Source organism: Podarcis bocagei, assembly GCF_964188305.1.
Source record: "Podarcis bocagei genome assembly, chromosome: 6".
NCBI classification, from domain to species: domain Eukaryota; kingdom Metazoa; phylum Chordata; class Lepidosauria; order Squamata; family Lacertidae; genus Podarcis; species Podarcis bocagei.
In genome coordinates, this window is record NC_138130.1 from 44,569,107 (window position 1) to 44,577,073 (window position 7,967).

Below are 7,967 nucleotides of genomic sequence, written 5' to 3' on the forward strand. Positions count from 1 at the left end.
GTTTTTACTTTTGTTTTTCGTAGTTCTGCAACTCTTTGGGTTCTCCCAAGCCAGCTAACACCCACATATTTTGTGTTGATGGTTCTATACAAATGGCTGATTGTAAGTTTGTTTGTTTATTGACTTACAATTTATTTATTGACATACTTTCAAACTAATTTCCATTCTCAGTGTTGCTCCCACTTAAAGTCATATCCCATATCTAAAAAATGCAGAGACCATCATTCATTATCCTCTAATTGGAGAGCAGTTTCAAACAAAATACATGCAACATAACACAGAGAATGAAACAACCATGTCAATGTATATATGAAAATATAAAAACCATTGCAAAATAGCAGGAACAGACCAGACCCAAACAAGACCAATTAAAATCAGCCTAACAGTTGAAATAACACCAAAACCCTGAGAGAACTGAATCCCCCCCCCCATACTTACATAGGATATGTATTTATGGGCAATGCTGAGAATAGAAATTAGATTGCAAATCCCCATTCTTAGTGACCACTTACATTTATTGTATTGCTAATGCTAAGGAAAAGAGATCCTATCAAATGCTTTGAATGTGGAAGGTCTCAGGTCCCATTTCTGCCATATCAAGTTCAGAAGTAAAAGACCTCCTGCTGATACCTGGAAGAGCCACTACTAGTCAAGAACAGGCAATACTTGACTTGATGTAGTAATAATCTAATTTGATATCGGACAGCTTCCTGCTTGGGTTCTGTACAAAATCCAACTCATGGAGGGGGCAAGTTTAATAAAACATTCATGAATGTGGTATTTTACTTAAAAATGAGTAGAACATGATGGGTAAAACTTCGGGCTATCTTGGAACATGACTTTATGCCAGCAGGAATAATTAACTTTAAGACTTTTATGTCAAGGTAAGGCATTCAGGGGAAACGAAAATTGCTGACATGAGTGAACAATAACTTATGCCAGTCTGGCCTTCACATCTCCTGTCATTGACTTTGATGTTGACTTCTAATAGACAAAAGGGCTATAATAAACTGAACTCAGGCACACCATGGTTCAAGGATAGTGCAAGTAGCATATGTCAAGTAGAGGGGGAAGAGTCTCAAGTCAGCAGTGGTTGTAGGAGCAGCAAATGCAAATGAATTCTAAGGCAACAATAGAATGTAAGGGCAAGATCCTATGATCCCTGCGAGGGAGTCATAGGATAGTTCAGATCTACCCAGCTAATACTGGAGACATAGCTTTAGTGTCAGAGTGGGGTATCTGATTCTGGTTCCTCCTTCCTCACCACCACTGAATCCTCTGAAGCCTTGGCTCAACCACCCAATATCAGTAGGGCCAAAAGGAGCCATACTGGAAGTGTGCCAGGCAGCCATTTTTATCCCAGGAATCCAAAGCCATCTCAGTCACCCAGCATGCCCTGAAGTTAAGGAGAAATCTCTCCCTTTCTAATGAAAATATGAACAAAAATTAAAGCAAAAGACAAATAGAGGAATACTAGATCATTGCTCTGCCCTGACTTCTGCCTTTCTGACTTGAGCCAATAGTCCATTGTTTATGATGGTAAAAATGATATTTGTATTCCCAATACAATGACCTCAGAATTGCAGCCTGTGGGAGTTTATCAATTATCCATTTCATAAAAATTATATACCGCTTGATACAATTAATTTTTTTGCTCTGCAGGTGATTTTATCCAAGTTTTGTTTTGACCTGAAAGAAACATTTCCAAATACAGACCCCCCCCATATTTAAACCACCCCAGGTTTTAAGCTGATGTGTTGTACGGCAATGGAAAAACCACTGATATAGGCATGGTAGCCAATAATTCAGCTGTAGGAAATTTAACCCACCCACAAATTGGTTTGCGCAAAAAGAGCCATTCATTAAAGCTAAATTTCATGACATAATTAATTCTAAAGAAGCAGTTTAAATAAACAAGAAGCTCTAGTGAAATTTTCCATACACCTAGTTACCCTTTGAATGAGTAAACCAATGAAGCTGGGTGGGTGGGGGAGGGTGTTGCCATAAATTCATATAAAAAGAGTATAAATTATACGTTGCTTTCATGAAAGTGCAGGTGTGATCTTCTGTTCTCCTTCAAGTCAGTAAGCATGATTTTGTCTGATTAATTACTGCAACATCAGACCTATTTTTAAGGATAGAAATGTGCAAATACATTCTACAGCCTTTGATTTTTCTGCAAGACAAAAACTGCTGTTTGGAAAACAGCAAAAGCAGTCAGAAGCAATATAATTTAAAGGTCAGGTAGTGGGGCTTGCACATGAAGATCTAAATTCAAATCCTTGGCTCACCATATGGATTATTTTGGAGCAAGTAAATATGGTTTGAAGCTCTATTTCTAATTTTAAATGCAAAGAATAATGTAATCAATAGAAAGCTTCTGAGGATAACCCCCAACTTTACCTTTTATGGTTATGTAGATCAGAGGGGCCAATATGGTACCCCAAAGAAGCTGTGGATTACAAGACCCCTCAGCCTCAGTCAGTATTGCTAATGGTTAGGGGTGAGGGGAGTTGTAGTCCACAGCATTTGGAAGGCATCATACCTTTAAAATAGATTGTGGAAGGTTTTACACAGCAGCAGCTCCAGTCAAGCACTTCTCAGGCTTACCCTTGGTAGCCAAAGTGTTCCTGCAATCAGAAACATCATAAGGGGAGCCCAAAGATTTGCAGGAATACAAAGAGGTCATCATGATGAATCCCATACTTGCCCTTTCTCTGACTGTTTCTTTGGCCCTTTTATACCCCCCAAACAAATATCAGAGAAGGCATCCAGGTGTCCTTTCCCATCTCTTTCTGGACCCCTTTACAACTTTCCCCAGCAGATGGCCACATCCTCTCCAATCCCCTTTGTTTTGAATTGCATCTATAGAGAAATGCCCCAACTTCTTTCTTCTGAAGCCTACAAACAGCCATACAAGTGTTTCATACTACAGTGGTACCTCGGGTTGCAGACGCTTCAGGTTACAGACTCCGCTAACCCAGAAATAGTACCTCAGGTTAAGAACTTTGCTTCAGGATGAGAACAGAAATCGCGCAGCAGTGTCGCGGTGGCAGAGGAAGGCCCCATTAGCTAAAGTGGTATCTCAGGTTAAGAACAGTTTCAGGTTAAGAACGGACCTCCAGAACGAATTAAGTTCTTAACCCGAGGTACCACTGTATGCTTACTATTTCATATTGTTTTATACTACAGCAGCCATGGCTCAGACCAGAGGTAGCCAACATGTTGAACTACCGCTTCTATCAGTCCTGACCATTGGCCAAGCTAGCTGGGGCTGATGGGAGTTGGAGTTCAACAATATTTCTCACTCTTCTGGAAGTAATTGTGGACATTGTAGAAATCACCCAGTACACAGCCCCCTCCCCTCCCCTCTCCACTGCCATGTGTTGGCAAAAAGGGATTTTTAAAACCCATTTGATTCAAAGGTTAATTGGCTCTTCCAGCTCCAATAGGACAGCACTTACCCAGTGCTCCCAAGGACTCAACACACTTCTGTTTTGTTTTAAGGACAGGTGTACTCCCCCTCCCCCACTCCTTTTTTCTACTTCTAGCTTCTGCCTGCGTTTTTTGGGGGCTTTTTAGAATAGTTAGGGAATCTTTTACTCTTTAATCAAGATGTGTATTGTAGTTTGCTACCTGCTTGGTTTGTAACTTTGCTGTCTGTAGCTGTATTTTTATATATTCTGTCTCTATTTTTTCATGTAATAAAACAAACCTTCTTTATTTCTTTATGTGAGATCTTCTTGCGGGCATAGGGTTAAAAGTTAGCATATGTCCATAAAAAGCACATGCCATAATTCTAGCAAAAGAGCCTAAATGGCTCAGCAGCATGTATATGAACATATATGAGTGCTGGCTGCAAACATGTGAGTCCAGGTATAAACTTGTAACAGTATTACAGTGTGTACACTGTCCTGATATGGATGAATGAACCACATTGACCATTCCTGCCTCAGAATATCAAGCTGAGGGGAAAGTTTTGATCAGAGCTATGTTAGAACCTACTTGTTGTAGCAGCTGCAAAATTTATAGATGGCTATAGCCATCCAAAATGCAATGCTTGTCAATAACCTTCTGGATCTCAACCGTTGCAGAAAAATGTATTTGACTTTGACTATGAAAGGTCACTCAATGTTTCCATTGTCATCTTTCCAATGCAGCCTGCTTAACTAAAATGCCAATGTGGAATCCATGACCGTCCTTGCTTTAGTTGTTTCTGCTAACACATAAATGGTCTTGGGTCAATAGATCAAAAACAATGTAACTTAAAGCTGATTCCATGGATTACTGTAAATACATGTTTGTACAACGTGCTCAGGAAAATGCCAGGGGGGTTAGATGCTGTGGCAGAAGGTGGGAAATAATTTCCCTGAATAATAGGCAATACCTCAGAGGCTCTTCACCTTCTAACAATTAAATAAATGCAACAGCAGCAGCCACATTTGAGAAATAATCAAATATTTAAAAGGTTAATGTGAAGAAACTATTTTTATGACGAGCAATTTAAACGTTAAAGGTTGTTCTGTTATGAACACTGTTGGGATTGCAAATAGTTTACTGCATGAAGGTTTTATTCCTAACTGAAGCCAGAGAAATACATTGTGCCGGGGTTCACCTGGCAGTCTGCCAGGAAGCAATTAAACTGATACTGTTGCTAAGGAGACGACTATGTAAACAGTGGGACTTCAGTTATGATAGTTTGTGAAAGGAGCATTTACATGAGTCAGGTTGTGATTGGTCAGCATTCCATTCAAATGTACTGAGTCATAGTTAAAGGCCAATGAGGTTTCAGTATTCCCCTGAAAAAGTGGTGATTGGTTGAAGGGTTCTGACTGGAAAGAATAAAAGGGCAAGCTGGGGGACAGCTGGATACATGGTGGGGGGAATATGAAGAGATTCACTGAATCTCAAGCAGCAAGATTTGAGATAGTCTGAAGGGGAGAGCAGCAGCCACAGTGGGGCGGGGACAACTGCTGACATCCAGAGGTAGGCAGGGAGAGCTAATGGTTTATGGGATAGCAACCTCTTAAAGCTAAAAGCACTGAAAGAAGCAACAGAGGGAGAGAAGAAGATTTTATTAAGAGGGAGAACTGAGGCCAGAGTGCTGGAAGTTATTGGTTAACCTGAAGAAACAGCTATTCCCTGGCCAGAGATAAGAGTACTAAGAATTGAAGTGTGTGGGGCAGAGAAACCCAACCATGAAGAATACTTCTGTAAAGTTCTCTATGATTTAGCAGGGGTGTATATAAAAAAGTTCATTGTCCAATAGTTTAGTACAGAGCTGGGAACTAGAGCAAGTCTCTAAATAACCTCATTTAACCTTTTTAAAACAACAGCAACATCTTTAAGCTATTATCAAGCTATGCATTGTTATAAAACCAATTTGCAAATAACCCTTATTCCGTCAATTTAAGTAAGCTTTAAGAAATTATAATATTTTGGTTTGATCCCCCCCCCCAAAAAAAGTCCCCTGGTCCCTTTGTCCAAAGCCTATACTCAGCTGTCATATGAAATAAAAGGATAACAAATGTTTTTAATAATAATGATGATGATGATGATGATGATGATGGCAGTAGGAATAAAATAGCCCCAAGGAATGGTCTTCTACTAACTATTGTTTTAGTGGTGTTTTGTGTTTTATTGTTGTACATCACCCTGATTTTATATATATATGGTGGTATAGAACTGCTTAAATAAATAAATAAATAAGGGGTAGGTGAATACAATGGTACATCTGGATACAAATGGGATCTGTTCTGGAGCCCCGTTCGCATCCTGAAGCAAACGCAACCCGCGTCTGCGAGTGCGCAGGTTGCGATTTGCAGCTTCTGCACATGCGCGTGACGTCATTTTGAGCGTCTGCGCATGCACGAGTGGAGAAACCCAGATGTAACATGCTCTGTTACTTCCAGGTCGCTGCGGAGCGTAACCTGAAAACACTCAACCTGAAGCACATTTAACCCGATGTATGACTGTATTCCAGTTTTAGTCTCTCTCATTTTTCCAGTCTGAAACTCAATTCTCTACATTTTCACATCAGTTTACTTTTTTTTTTTAAGTTCTCATTAATATTCCAAAGCATTTCCATTTTTCTTTGCAATTTCCCCTTTCAGAATCTCCTATGAGAGAATGAGTACCTGAAGATGTCTGTGTGGCCTGAAATTGTTCATGGCTACCCTAATACGCCTAAGATGGACCAACATTTGCTTGGCCCTGAAGGAACATGTTTCATATTCCTAGAGAAGTGCTTCAGTTTCCTTCCTTGAAAAATTCAGGAGTAGGCTAAAGAACATTGCACCAATCTAACCCCATTTATTAAAATGAAAGCATCATTCAGTTGATTCTGAGCATTGAATGGACGACTATAAAAGCTCTATAATAAAACACTAATATTCTTCCATTCATCTTGATTAATGCTTATGTTTACATACCTTTTCTCCATTAAGGTATACTGCAGGATGGGGCGGGGGGAAGCATGCACAGCACATCATTAATCAGGTTGTCATATAGACAATATCATGACTTAGACAAACATGACTACAAATCAGATTCCTTCATACTTTGGGTTAAAACACAAGAGTGTCATAGATTTGCAGAGATCAGTCAACTTGACAGATGTTGTTATGACCCATAATAATGTTGTCCATTACATGAGCTAAAGAGGCAGTTGCATCATTTATAAAAGGCATGCAATTTGTGTGATGGTAGTACTAATGGTGCACAGTAACTCAAACAAATGAGTAGTGTGATTTAGGGAAACCATAAAGCAACTAATAAATCAGCAATACAACCTTTAATTCAGAAGCCTGATTTGTAAATCAGTCAGCTCAATTTTAAACATGCATGATTTATATAACAATCTGATGATTTATTAAGGTTATTGGTTGCCCTGTTTTGAAAATTAAAATAAAAAAGTTACCAAACACTATAGAAAGATACATAAGACTAAATTTTAGGAAGTGACGCTGAAAGTTAAATGTTGCATTCATATATGTAAACAAGGATAGCGCAATCTTTGGCTGAAGTTTATTTCTGGGCAGTTTGAATCGGCAGTTCAAATCTGCATAATGAGGTGAGCTCTCGTTGCTCTGTGCCAGCTCCTGCCAACCTAGCAGTTTGAAAGCACACCAGTGCAAGTAGATAAATAGGTACTGCTGCAGTGGGAAAGTAAACAGTGTTTCTGTGCACTCTGACTTCGGTCATGGTGTTCCGTTGCACTAGAAGCCGTTTAGTCATGCTGGCCACATGACCCAGAAAGCTATTTGTGGACAAATGCCAACTCCCTCAGCCTGAAGTAAGATGAGCTCCACAATCCATAGTCGCTCTTGACTGGACTTAACAGTCCAGGGGTCCTTTACCTTACCTTATAAAAAAATGAATAATAAATGGGACAAATGTGTAAGTCACTAGATGCTGTGATGTCTATCAGTATAAGTGGCTCGCTTTTTAGAAGAATCCGATTAATGTGGAAAGCACAGAAGATGTTAAAAGAGCACCACTAGTGGGGAGATGCAATGTCATCTCCACACCAACTTCCACAGTCACATGCCACTGAGCAAAGTTGCCACAAGCTCTTTTGTGCCTGGCCTGAAGTTTCTATGAATGCTTACAGAAGTTTTTCTTTTATTAGTTTTAGATTTTAAAAAATATTGCAAGTGCCTGCAAAGTCAGATAAAAGCTGAATCACATCTATGTGAACCTACAAATGTGTCATCTACAAATAGATGACACATTTGGTCTATACAGGAGTATGAGCACACAGGCAGGTCATGCACACCCTTGTGTGTGCATTTGTCCATACACAAACACTTCAACCCCACCCCCCATTTATAGTGATGATTTCCAACCATAGTGGTAGGTGGTACTTCTGCTGTCCTCTGCCCTCAATTACTACTTCCCCATCCTCCATTACTTCCACTATTATTATTTTTAATCTACTGAGCATGTGTGCAAGTATTTCTCTAACT

At 39.6% G+C, this 7,967-nt stretch overlaps 1 long non-coding RNA gene across 2 annotated transcripts; it reads left to right on the forward strand.

Annotated features, from left to right (window-relative positions):
• The first annotated feature begins 4,873 nt into the window (after positions 1-4,873).
• LOC308589191 lies at positions 4,874-6,400 on the forward strand. 2 transcript variants are annotated; one of them, XR_014009143.1, is made up of 2 exons: positions 4,874-5,529; positions 6,114-6,400. It is a non-coding gene; the product is annotated as an uncharacterized lncRNA (long non-coding RNA). The 2 variants fall into 2 exon arrangements; XR_014009144.1 differs by having other exon boundaries at positions 4,874-5,213.
• The last annotated feature ends 1,567 nt before the right edge of the window (positions 6,401-7,967 follow it).